Consider the following 14,034-nt stretch of genomic DNA (forward strand, 5'->3'; position numbering starts at 1 on the left):
TCAGATGAGACAGTCAGTCCCAGAACATAGTCTTGAACTAAGTAGTTTGCCTTTACTCTCCTGGAACCCTCCCTTGGGCAAAGCTAGGATCTCCCAAACAAAAGCTTCTACCTGATTTGGAGACAAAATATTCCTGGTGAGAGTTTTACCACTTGCAGTGCATTAACACAGATAGCTGAGGTGAGCAGTAATTCACGCGCACGTGTGATATATGGGCACACACAGAGTTGTCAGCTAAACGGCTCCACAGCGGTGTGTAGCACCAGGATCCAAACTCACGACCCTCTGATGCAAAGCCCCAGGGTCTATCACTTCAGCTAAGAAAAACCTCCAATACCTGCCAATATTAGCAAAGCTGCATCCTGTTTGCAATTCCCTGTGGAGATGGACTGAGTGCTTGTAAACAAATCTGATTCTATTCAGGAAAGGGCAATCATGTTATACTTCACAAAGGTATGGAGCCCTCCTCATTTTATTATTCACGTCATATTATCTAATTTATTTAACTAGTATTTCCCTTCCCTGCATAAGAGTGACAAATATTTATAGTAAAGATCCTGCTAAATTTCAAGGTGGATAGATTTGTGGTAGAAAGAGATCTCTGTATGTCTATAATTTTATCCTTTTTTTTCCTCATTTTATGTATGAATATGATTTGGCACACAATATATCAATAGATAACCTACAGAAAACAAACAGTTGCAGATCACTACATCTTGTAGTGTTTAACGAGGAGTTTCAAAGGGATATATTAGTTGAACATAAATAAAATGCTCCTGATAGAACTTGGTTTATTTGCTTTTTTGTTGTTCTTTGGGGTTTGGGGTTTTTTAAACAACTACAACAGAACAAGCCTGACTGATTGCCCCACAGCTTCAGCCCTGGCCAACATAACTATCTGAATTTCCATAATCCTTCTGCAAAAAAGCGTGATTCAAGGGTGCCCAAGTCTGCCCTGTAATGGTCAGAACACCAGTGCTTCTGCTCCGTTCCCCAAAACTACAGTATGACCTTTAGAGTTCCCTTAGTCGCTGAAACAATGAATAAAACTTCTTAACAAATGGAAAAAGGTATTAATTCATCACTGGTTCAGCCCCATACAGGAGGTACAACAAATTACAGAAGAATGCAACTAGTCCTAGCTGGCTGGTTCACATACAAAGAGCAGAATCAGTCAGTAACAAAGAGCAGGAAGAACGATTTTCTCTTCTTATCCATATGCTTTCCTGACTAGGGTCAGCAGGGGATTTGCTGGGGGATTTGCTGATAAAACACAGCTTTGTCACATTTGTCAGACCTGAGGCTGTCATGGAAACATAACTGATGTGACAACTGTTAATGACCCACTGTCACAAGGGCAATCTGCCCAAGCCAACAGATTCGCTGCTCCTGTTCAGTAGCAGGCGGCAGTGAAACAGCCTCGCAGCCTCTCAGCATCACCCAGCTGCCGCAAGGGTCTGGGCTGTTTTGTTTTGGGAACACCATATGTCCATGTTACCCATAAACACTTTACAGGATTCCCACTTTGCAATGATGGGTTGGGTTTGTTTGCTTTTAAATCAGATTGTGATGTTGAAATGATAAGTATTATGCTGAGCCAAAAGTCTAGGTTTTGACTTTGCTCCTCTTCTGCCCACCTTGCAGGAAGTCAGCCTCTCATCCAGAAGAATAATTACCTTTTAACAAAGTTTTCTTTCCTCTTTCACAAAAAAAAAACCCAACCTGTCTCTTTTCCTCAGTCTTCCTCCAACCTATTCCTAGCATCTCCGTTTTCTACTAAAGACTAAAGAGTAGCCATCTATTCCCTCACTGCAAGCAACACATTTCTCCTTTACTCATGATAAATCATTTTTTAATAGTAAACTTTTTAATACTTCCATAAGCCAGTGTATCACCTGGCATGAATACAGGCAGCAAGAACTCAGCCTCCTCAGAAACAGTGGTGGTTCACTTTGGAGTCTGTCCTGTCCCTGTGTCCCTGAGGGGCACATGTGATGACAGATCTCATAAGACAGTAAGCCCATGTGCACTGCCACTGTGCGCAAGGTCATATGCCACAGCAGCAGCAAAACCACCAAAAGTGACATTACACACCTGATACGACTCAGCAAGAGGCTGATGCACAAGTGAGCCTCACCTAATGTAGCCTGGTTTTCCACACGGAAATTTTATTCAGGTGGAGAAAGAGGAATATGGCCATTTGCTCAGGATTTCAGGATATGACACAGCCTGGCCAGAGCAGTCATTGACTGACACTTGAAACGTCCAGATCAATGGACACTTTGCAATCGGTCTGCCATAACCAGAACATGAACTGCACAGATTTTCTAGAAAAATTACATGACTTTCAGCATAAGTCCACTGGCTTCATCTTCCTCTACATGAGGATCTGGTCATAATTTTAGAACAGGCCCGTACATCCACGTTATCAGAGCCATCAGTGCCACAGGCACGGGGACTGTGCTGGGATCTGCTGACCAGGTGCTGCAACTGCCGACCTCGTGCTGCCCCTGGGACCCCCTGTTCTTCCAGACAGTCATAAATCCCCAGGACACACTCTGTGCTATTGTAGCACACAGCGCCGAGTCATGTTTACATTTGTTTTCTACTGTCCATGCATGTCAGCCAATAGTAAATAAAACACAGCAGGGACCATAGCTCTTGATGTGTTTCAGCAGAAAACTGGATAATGTCTCCATAGGAGAGGAAAGCAGATCTTAATGCAAATGCCAAATTTGACAGTATATTATACCATCCACTAGGTCTGGCGCAGAAAAGATTGTAACCTGCTGATAAGTTGCCCTGAACAACCAGCTTGTGTAGCAGCCTCCTCACCATACACAAATTGCTCCAAACATGAGGACATGGAATAAGCGTTCAATCTCTGCCTGCACCCAACGTTTACAGGAAACAAATGCCTTTTCGAGAGAGACTTCTGTTGAAAAAAGAACCTGGGTTCAACCACTGGATAGAAAGTAAAAAAGCTCCACTCCCACTGATACCCTTTCCCCTGTCTCCATGGACCCTAAAGTGAGGAGGAGGAGGGTGGAGGCAGCACATGGTGACAGGCAGGGTCTGCAAGGACCTCTGTTCTGCATGTGTTTTGAGACCATCTCCTCTGTGCCTTGACAGCAGCTCTGGCCAGGCCCAAGGAACGGTGTTCCTGCCCAGCTGATCACCCAATCACCGTCAAGGACACAAGCTCTGTACGCTGAAGAACATGCTGTTTCCTCCCAGCCCACAGTGACTGGGGGACAGTTTAGCCTTTTCACCTCGTGCTACTCTTTGCTCTCACCTTTCATGCGAGCATCCCAAGCAAAGCCAGGGGGAGCAGTCCCATGGTATTACAGCACCCTGCAGAGGCTCATTACTGTAGGAGACAGAAGACCTAAATGGATCACCAGCTGGCTGTGCTTCTGCACTAAAGCCTCAGATCAGGGAAAGAGAGTTGTGTTTCAGCTGCCCAGGCCAGCAGCAAGGTCTGGCTTACAGGTGGCACACACGGGCAGTGCTTTCTACAGGAAACAAAAGGGATGACCAGACACACATCTGAGCATGTCCCATGTGATACCACTCAACTTGCAGGCTATTGCTCCTAATAAAAGACCACTGAAAAACCAGTGTTTGCCCTTAGGTCTTCATACATTCCCAAAAGCCAATCTGCTGTCCCAACCATGAGTGTAGCAGGGTCAGTACAGTGGTGAAACCCAACCCAATGCACAGTGTGAGCAGCTCTAATCCAGAGCATCACCTGATTACACAAAGCACATCAAGCATCCAAAAGTTTTTTTCACTCTTCCCTCTGAAACCAAATTGACTCCTCTCCAAACACCAAGACCAGAATGAGTCACTTGAAAGTTATTTTTTAGGCAGGTTTCTGATGACTGAGTTGCAATATGTCCTCTTCCCTGCAACAACGCATCAGAAAAGCCCCAGGGAGCTCTCCCAGGAGCTGCTGGGGGATGAAGGCAACAGGCTGAGCTGTTCAGCCTCTCACCTCCCCCAGCACGGCTTTGAACATGTTGACAGCAGGCTGCTATGAAGATGGTTCTGTCCCCTACAAATCTTTTGGATAAACAGGATTGTGCTTTACATCAGAGATTTTTCTTTGTAACGTTAGTCAATACTTTCTTGGCTTGCCACTCTTGGCAACTCAGTCATAAAACAGCTCTCTCTGGAATACGCCATTCAAATTAATCAGCTGTCAGCTATTCTCCTTTTAAAGCTAATAATAGAAGGTCTGCATGGGCCTGTGAGAGACTGAAACATGGGAATGTGAATTGTGCAGCTGCACATTTTTCCATACTGCTACAGCTCTGAAATTGCTTTTTGCTCTCTACCAAGGAGGCATGAAACAGCATTGCAGGGAGCAGGTTTTGTACTATCAAAACTGTCCAACTGTCCTCTGTATGTCCATAATGTGGCAAATGCTTCGTAATGCCTTTTAACTTTCAAGCACACTTCAAAGAGGGATGTTCTGGTTATAAACTAACAGGTTCTGCTGGACCAGGAGCACAGGATGATTTGATGGCTTGTATCCCTTGGATGCCAGCTGCACAAGGGATGCCAAATCGTGCTCTTGACACTGGCAGACGTTTTAACCTCCAATTCATCTAATTGTCAAGCTGAAACAGGACGAGGAAAAAAGTTTGAGAAGGGGAGCACTGCCTCTGACAGGATGGGGAAATGGGACTCCTTTGAACAGCCCCTTGCATACAGCAATTTGTCTCCAAGTGAGCGAAGAGGATTAATGCTACATGAGGCTTGAACTCAGAATAAGAGCTGGCACTGGAGGAAAGCCAACTGTGGCACACTCTTCTGGCTGCTGAGGGGACTCTCCTGGTGTCACGTGAAGCTGAAGAACAACTGGGAGGCTCTGTAAAAAGTGCTCAGAGTGGAAGCATGTTTGCAAAGCCTGATGAAGGAACAAGAGCAGCACCTGCCTCCAGGTCTGCCAGCAGCTAGTACCATCAGGGGACTTTGCCTCTACCAGAAGTAGGTTGATTTTCAGTCTGAAAAATACTTAAAAAAAAAAAAAAAAAAGAAATCTCAGGCTTTTAAGAGAAAGAAGTTTAAATCCCAGACCGGAAGCCTTAATTATAACAGATTTGTGTGAAAGTTGCCAGATCTCTCCCTGCTCTGTGATCAGGGCTCTGCCAAGAGTCTGCTTTGCGTCACACTAGCAACTGTGTTAAGTTCAGCAAAGTAACTGGGTCAAAGATGCAAAGGCAGAACAGAGATCACTGATTAGCACTAATGAGAGACTGCCCTGCAGAGTGGAATGACAGAGCCATCGTTTCAAGGCTCTTGCTGTACTTACAAGATAGCCACATTCATATTTAATGTGAGCTGCTCAGAACAAACCCTTTTGCACATCACATTTTACACCTTAGAAAGTCACTCAGAGTCACCACAACCAGGAAACAGCACATAAGAGGAAACAGACATGGCATTGAAATTACAGAAAATAAGGAAAGATTGGAGCATCCTCATGAGCAGCTCTCCTAAATATAAAGCACTGTTGTTTTCAATCAATGAATTCCACCTATTGTGCACATAAGGTTACAGATGGAGAATGCTGATCTCATGTTCAAGAATTTAAAGTTGCGCCCGTCCACAACTGTAACACCAGGTGCTCTGAAGATCACCCGACCTTCAAATAAAACAGCAGAAATGGAGACATCTGCAGTGTTTTTCCAGTGTGTCTCACAGACTTTCCTTAAGAAGAAAAACCGAAGGCACTAGAGTTATTTAGAGAAGGAACTAAGACTAAAAACCAAGTATTGAATGATACAAAGTCAGTCCTAGGCTTCCAGATAGCCTCATCTTATTTGCAAACAAAGCAGTGTATTTCCGAGTAATAAAGGCAAATATGTCAGCATAGCAATTAACCTGGAACTCACTACAACAAACAATAGGGAAAGATGAGCTGTCAACCTATGGAGAGAGGGAGCATGAGCAGTTACACAAAATATTACTCTATACAAGATAAATTAAGCAATTAAAACATAACTCAGAATATAAAAATTACTCATTAGATAATCAGGGAAAGAGAACAAACAAAAAAAAATATTTCTACCATGTCCTTTCACTTTCCTTTTAGTGCAATGAGACAGGATACAACTAAACCTATCAAAAAACATATTAAGCTCTCTCCAAAACTCAGAGCCACTCACTATCCACAGACAGAATGTGGGCACAGAGCCATTGGCAGAAACATGGTAGATGCATGGGACCAGCAAGGAGATTTTTGTCAGGACAACCACATAAAGCCACTCACTTTAAGGTGTGGAAATTACTGCAGTTACAAAGTGACAACTGCAGCAGGCTGCGATCGCTGGGCTAAGGACCATGGGGTACCTGTCCTCAGGAGCTGTGTTGAGCACAGAGCCGCTACCCCTGCACACAGGGCTGCAAGAACTCCACACGTGTTACCAGGCCCAGCAGCAGCCTTCTCGAGCTGCTTACTGCTTTAACGGATTAAAGAAATACAGTGCACCAATGTCTATGTGCTGTTGGTTACATTTATGCCCAGTCATAGTAAGTCAGCTATAAGGTATCTTCTTATGAGTGCAGTGTTATATATATATATATTATGATTTATTGATTACTTTTATTTATTTCCTCCTGGTAAGGTATATGTATTATATAACATATGCAAACACCATTTGGAACCATTCAGAATTCTAGGACATATGGAGATTATATTAAAGGACTATGGAAATGATGCCTTGTATCGCTTTTCAAAGTAACATGTAAATACTACAACACAGACCATTAATGGAAATGCCACTCAGACGGAAACACTGGGAGAGAGCTCGCCAGGCTTCCTTCTGCATCGCACCACACAACAAATAAACGCCAAAAAGCAACCGTTGCCTTTGGAATGACCAATGTGTAACACCTTGCAGAGATCTCTCAGGGTTCTCAAACTGACCTTCTGCAAAATGTAAGCACTTAAAAGCAGTGGTTCCAGTTTCAATAATCGTAATCCTTTTCTCTGTCTGAGAAATTTCAGGGACTAATAGCATTTTCCTGCAAACAAGCCTTAAACTTGGGTAATCACCAGTATTCTTTCTTAAGGAAAGGATAGTTCAAACTAACAGGTCCACAGGTATTTCATTCCTACTCAGGAATAGGACAAGAATTTCTTATTAATTTGCTCCCAAACATTAAATGGATGAAAAAATATTTTTTCCAATCACTTAACCATGTTATTGATGTCCACTAACAGCAGTATTTTATTTAATACCACACTAGTCAAATCTGGTAGGCAAGGGGGGGACACAAAGTGCCAGACTGTGCCAATCAGCCCTCAACTCACAAATGACAGCCATCAGTTCTGTCCGCATGTTCTAGAAAGATTGTCTGCTCCAGGACAGCCTTCCTCTCTTTCATGAGTGCTGCAATAACAGTGTTTTCCTCCTTCAGTCTTCCCAGAGCTCCTCCCTGAAGCCCAGCTGATACTGCCCTTTAATCAAGGAACAATTTGCACACACAAAAACACACACACAGAATCTCTCATAAACAAGGGCTGTTTGCGAGGAGGGGAGGGATAGAAGGATCCAATTTCCATTCACTGCACTTTCCCCCTTTGGGAGGATTTTAGGAGAAAGCGGAAATCAGCATCACCATTATCTCCAGCGCGTGTGAGCCGCCACGCTGAAGCCAGTCAGCAGCGCCCAGCATTGTTTGGAGGAACACAAAAGATCTTCTGTTTGGAAAGTTCAAGAAAGAAAGCAGAGAGCCTGTGGCCTGGTCCTGCAGTCAAAAGACTGAAGCAGAGACTGAGAAGTTCTCAGGCAGAGGCTGAGCTGAAGCCCTTTGAAGTTGACGGGAAAAGTCCCATGGACTCCCGCAAGCTTTGGTTCATGCCCGAAGCACACAGAAGGGAGCAGAGCAGCATGAAAGTCACAATGAGCATCTGCTAGAGGAAAGTTTAAACAGCGTAGGGGTGACCTAATATTTCCACCACGGTTATCGGTACAGTGTATTTTTGTGATGCTCAAGCAAGTAGGATTATATCAATTTTCTAAGTCTTTTCATTAGGGCATAGCAGTTGTACATTAATCATCAGGCATTTTTCCACTTACATGCTATGCTAATGTTGAGTGTTGTACACAACATTTAACAAACATGTCTGAGGAAAGAGGGGGAAAAAAGAACCTCTCAAAATGCTGAAAGTATTAGCTTTCTGTTTTCTTCCTCCGTTACCCTCTCCCAAAAAAGGCTGGTTTAAAGCTATGAAAAACACAGTCCAACACTGAAAACATTAAGAACAATGCTGCCAGCATCATCTATTCACAAGCAACAGCTTGAGACAGAGACCAAACCAGAAGAAACTCTTTAGCAGCACATTCTCCCAACAATTGCTAAAGGATCCCAAGTGCATGGAAGTTCCAAATCCTTTGCTTAATTATGGTGCAATTAATTTTCTCATTAAAGATGAATACAGGAGTGCCAAAAAAGAAAGGTCTTCTGAATTCTGTAACACTTCTATAATCATTTCCTTGCATATAGGAGTAATTGTTGCAGTGCTTTTAAAGTTAGATGCTGTCTAGGTCCTAAATGTCATTTTCTGGGAACTAATTTGTTAGAAACTTCTTTTTTTTTTTAAACGCTTCTTGCAGCCTTTGCACAAGATTCAACAAAGCACCAAAGTATCCTTTTTTTTTTTTTTTTTTCCAAAAATGCAGGATGTTTCCTCTTTCCCTGGCTAATAGAATCCAACTGTTGCTGTATGACATCATTCCCCAGAGCTAGGGAATCCAAGCTCGTTCAGACACTCGGCTGGGAGTAAACACCACAGGGTGGGGGGGGAGAATTAAAAGAAAAAATAAGGAGGAAATAACATTAAAAAGGCAATTTTTGTTACCTGAAATTTGGAGCATTTCCCTCTCCACTCCATTCTCAGATTTGTATTTCCCAGAAAAAACTCTGACTTATTATCTGAGGCAATCAGAAAACCAGTCGTTTTAGCGTCTAATACCTGCTGCGCTTCCCACAACTCCTTCATATGACCTTTCGCAGCACTGATTCCAGCTAAAATGATTGCAGGGAACACAGACTGGCCGGGCCAGTTGTCATGGCGATCTCTCTCTCTCTCTCTTTTCATACGCGCGCGCGCATACACACACACAGATTTAAACAATTCTGGGAGGCATCCACAAAACAGCATGCCTTTTCATCAGCTACGTTTTTGAAGCATTCCACCCCTCCTCCAAGCCCTCCCTGGAGTCAGCCCAGGAAGCTGAGCTTTGGTCACGAATCGATTGTCCAAATTAGAGATATTGCCTTTTAAAAAAGAAAAAAGAAAACCACCACAGAACTTGTACTTTTTTTACTCCAGGAAGGAAAACAGAGATGTTTGCTTGCCAAAGCTTTGAACTAAAAGTAAATCTATTGCGTTCAAACTTACGGGCTATTTGTCTTTGACTGACTTGTTATGAATTTGATATCTGAAAGTACTAAGCTTTCAGCGCTGCTGAAATACAATCACGCAGATTACAAGAAATGCTGCTGGTGTGACCCAACTGCTTACCTTGCTCTTCTCCCAGTACCCAGACAGTGATTTAGTTCGCACAGGTATTCATCGTGGTCATGCAGGACTTCCTGTATTCTTTCATGTTTCTGTAACTATGAAGAAAAATGTAGAGGTCAGGAACATGCAACTCTAACAAACAAACAGAAAAATCCCCCAGCCAAACCCGAAAAAACAGATATTTGGAAGTTTTCTCCTACTGACTACAAGTTTACATGCCTCTTACCCAAAACTCACTATCTCCCACTTAAAAAAGAGACATATTTCAATGATGTTTGCAAATACAAGAACTGATTAATTTACCATATTCACTGGCACCATGGTTGCAAAACAAAACTTATTCCAAACATAAATAAGACACAAACCATTTTTTCCTTGACAAAAAAATTCTAAATTAATCCCCAGCAATGTCAAATAGGAAAGCCTGGGTTGATAAATCAAGAAAACAGAAAATATTTTAGGGAAAAAAAAAAAAAAAAAAAAAAAAGAACATTTTGTAAGAAAATTCAGTAAAGACTATTTGAACTCAGAAGAACAGTGCTGTGCTCCAGGTTTGTACACTCTGAGAAACAGCTTGGAGACTTACTCTTTAGAGGATTTAACTGGAGTCAGTCATTCAAAGTTTTAGAACTTCATAAAAGATACTAAAGACTGCATGAGTCTGCTTTCTGCAAGGAGCAGTATAAGCAACAGTCCCTCTAGCGGGCGTAGAACTGCAAAGCTGACTGTGCCACATCAAGAAGGAAATCAATTTATTTCTTCTCTATCAACCACTTCCTTATGCTGTTATTATATTCCACCCATGCACTACAAAATTTAAATAAAATTAGCATATGCAACCTATTATATGTTATCTAGGGAGCTGAATGCAAGAAAATGTGTATGTACATTCCATAATCAAAACAGCTAGGTTTATACACCAGGAGATATAGAAGAGTTCCAACATATTACTCTTCTGGTTGTGTTTGTGACCTGATAGCAAAGGTGGGATCAAAAAAAGATTGACGATGAGACAGCTGAGATGTCTGATGGGAACACCTGTCTCCCCATATAGCTATTGTAAGATATAAACGATGCTGGAGCGTGTCACTGACTACACTTCTAAAAACTGTACATTTTGTGAATGACAGAGCTCCCAGCTGGTCATACACTTAAACCACCTCTCTTTCCATCCCAAGCACTACCCAAAGGTGTATACATGAGGCACAACTTAGAGTTACCAAAAACTGCATGCGGACTATTCACAGGTAGATGAACATAAACAGACAGCTACTTCAGCTGTCAAGAATCCAGAAGATGCTGAAATGACATCACATGAAATAGTTTTTCTAGACATGAAAGCACCACGTGTTAAGCTTGCAATTCAGGCTAAGCTCCCTCTAAGAAAGCACCAGTGAAGCCCAGCAGCACCATAGGAGCCAAATACAAAAATATGACATGTTTTTGTCTTGAAAGGTTCCCTTTGGTGTATGACCGAGTTAAACTCATCACATGCTGCAAGTGGACACAGTTCCAGCAGTGTAACTTGGACAAAGAGGGAGACAGGCAGCTCACCCCAATAAAGGGATGTTTCACCCTACATCACTGCAAAGGGAGTGCTCAAAGACATGAAGTAGGGGAAAAAATTAGGAATTTATCAATGGACAAGTGAAATGGTTGATCAGTACCAGGTTTTCTATAGACCTCATTACTGGTAGCATGGGAGTATATACCAACCACCTGCATCATGTCCCACTCCAGAGTTTATCACAAGGGTCTGTAGCACTTCATTAGGTGACCACATCTGCATATCTGGCAGGGATCTCAGGGGAGCACACAAGCTAGCATTTATAAACAGTTGAAAATGCTCATTGCATTATGTATACACTCAGTTACAGTTTAAAGTTACAAACAAAACAAATGAAGTTACTACAATATGTTATGCATGCACAAATGCGTAGTACAAAGTGCAGTAGTAAAACTATGGCCCAAACTTTGGTCTTGGGCAAGTGACTACCACAGAAGACCCCAGACAAGCACATTTCCATTATAAGCCTCACTAATACATTCTTAATAAATTACTTACAAAAAGGTAAAATATTTTTCCCAGATTGCTGCCACTGAAACAAGAATCATTCCCAGCTTTTACTTTTTTCTCACAGGGCTTTTCTGTCAGCACATCAACACCTCAGGACAAAATTTAGGATCAGGAAAGAGCTCAGGATCATAAACAGAGGACATGGTGAACAGCTGCTATTACATTAATTACAGCGTCATGGCTACACTGTGATCAAAAAGCATTAGAATATGCATCCTCATCCCCTGCAGGAGACAGGCAATCCATTACTCACATACGACTGATGTTTAGTTTCTTATTTCCGATACGCTTCCCATTTCTGACTGGTTGAACACACTCCTCCCTGTGCTCGGCAGCCACAAGTGCACGATGCAGAAGCCACGTGCCACATGCAGGAGCAGACATGCACTGAAAAGGATGAGTGTGCAGTGAGAGAGTCCTCCCCAGGGCACACCTGGCGCCTCTGCCCCTGAGACTGGGAAGGGAAATACAAGCCTGTGTGGTCTGAGATTCTTTACTGAACCTTTCCAAATCAAACAGCCATCAGCAGCAACAGGAGAGGAAACAAATTCAGCTTTGCGTCTACATGACTTGTGAAGATCTATCACTTTTCCCAGGTAAAAACACATAATTAATTTGGGGATTCAAAAGGACATAACCAGAGAGGAGCTACAGCCAAAGCTGCCCACAACAGCACAAATCTCTGGTAGGTATAAATGGAGATATTTCACTGCAACAACTTCAGTGACATTTTCCTTTGCAGCTTCTAAATAAAATGAAGTCTCATGCAAAAATACTCTTGTAAAATTATTTACTATTTCTCCCCCTACTCAAATAACTTCCCTTCAGAAGGTCTTTTGCCCCTTTCCCACAGAAGATCACCACCTTATTTCTCTTCTTCCCAGTTATTGGCCATCCTTCCAGTGACTTCAGTGGATATGTTTCTATTTGAACCTACATAACTGTAAGACTCAACAGCAAAAAGTGGAGCTTCAGTACCCTGTCCCAGTACATTTTTAATCCAACACTACAGAAAGGCAAGTGCCTGCAGCTCCTGCTGACCTCATTGGGAGAGGCAGAGTGCTAACCTCATCACCAGGCAGTGACTTGCAGAGGTATGGAAATCAGGGAAAAGGCCCCAACCAGCTCATAATGCAAAGTGTGCACACACTACAAAAATTGTGCTCTCTGCATTTTACGTAAAGGTCCAGGAACCAACACTTTTGCATACAGCATTCTGTGACCACCCAGAGGGACAAAGCTATGACATCCAGGACAGTAGCCACCATACTCTTTGGAGCAGTCTCATGAGACCATTGAGTTCTCCTTTGAATTAATAGTCCACAGGACTGGTCTTTATTGTTAACACTCCAACACAACGGTGTAAAAGCATGGCAAGAAACCAAATGGCATAAGATAACACCTCTGGCCCCAAACGCATCATTCTACTGAAGTGAATAAAACTTCCACTGACTTCAGTGGCACATTAACTTCAATTTGGCCTCACTGCATCATGTTTTGCCAAGATTGTGGTATCATAGTAAATAGTACAAGAGTATATAATGGCCCTGCAAACAATAAAGCAAAGGAGTTGACTCAATATACATAGCCTCCTGATTGCAATGAGACTGCACAGATGTAGGTCTAAGATCAGTCAGCTATGAACTTGCTTTCTTCCCTCATTTCAGCACCAGATCCATTATTCATAGTGTTTCCACAACTCTCTCTTCTAATAGGAGTATTGAAAAATTTCCATGACATCTTTAATAGCCCAGTGAGGATCATGTTTGAAGCACTGTACTGATTTCACTAACCCAGAAAAAAAAGTGTGTGCATGTGTGTGTATATATACATACACACATCCTATATGTATATAGGAAATGACTAATCATAGCTGTGCACTCTTTGAGATGCTGCCAATCCCTTTATGGCCCTATATCCCCTTTCAGTTTGATCTCATTCTGCAAATGAAAGCCTGCCATAGTTGGGTCTGACCCTGACGTCTCAACTGGGTGCAAGACAGTAATTTGCAAAAATTGCCAAGTGATTCAGTGAAACTAAGATGGTATCTGTACCTGGGGGGTCATGATAAGAAGCTGACACACATTCAACTCCTGTGCAAACACCCATTCAGAAATAAAGCAGCTTAACTTTGTGACTATTATTGTTTTAGGCCCTGATTCAGCAAAGCACTCAAACATGGACTTCAAAAGAACTGAAAAACATGCCAAACATATGCTACAATATTTTACCAAAGTGGTGCTTTAGTAATGCTGTATATTTCAGAAAAGAGAAATGGAAAGAGTTTTTATTTGGCAATTAAAGCTTTAAGACCTTGTTTGGTGATATAATTGGAACACAGTCCCCATGCTAAATGTACTAATGAGGCTGAAAATCTGCTGAGCAATAAGATGAATAATTCCTTAATAAAACAACG

At 42.3% G+C, this 14,034-nt stretch overlaps 1 protein-coding gene across 9 annotated transcripts in view; it reads right to left on the reverse strand.

Moving 5' to 3' along the window:
• DENND2B (DENN domain containing 2B) overlaps positions 1-14,034 on the reverse strand; it is a 176,141-nt gene that overhangs the window by 126,260 nt on the left and 35,847 nt on the right. For 7 of the 9 annotated variants that reach the window (XM_065065306.1, XM_065065303.1, XM_065065301.1 and 4 more), the window contains exon 2: positions 9,542-9,636. The gene's annotated coding sequence lies outside the window, so the exon portion shown is untranslated. Of the gene's footprint in view, positions 1-8,875; positions 9,115-9,541; positions 9,637-14,034 lie in introns of those variants that run through there. The other 2 variants (XM_065065302.1, XM_065065310.1) reach the window with 2 other exon arrangements.

This window comes from Columba livia, chromosome 5 (assembly GCF_036013475.1).
Source record: "Columba livia isolate bColLiv1 breed racing homer chromosome 5, bColLiv1.pat.W.v2, whole genome shotgun sequence".
NCBI lineage: Eukaryota > Metazoa > Chordata > Aves > Columbiformes > Columbidae > Columba > Columba livia.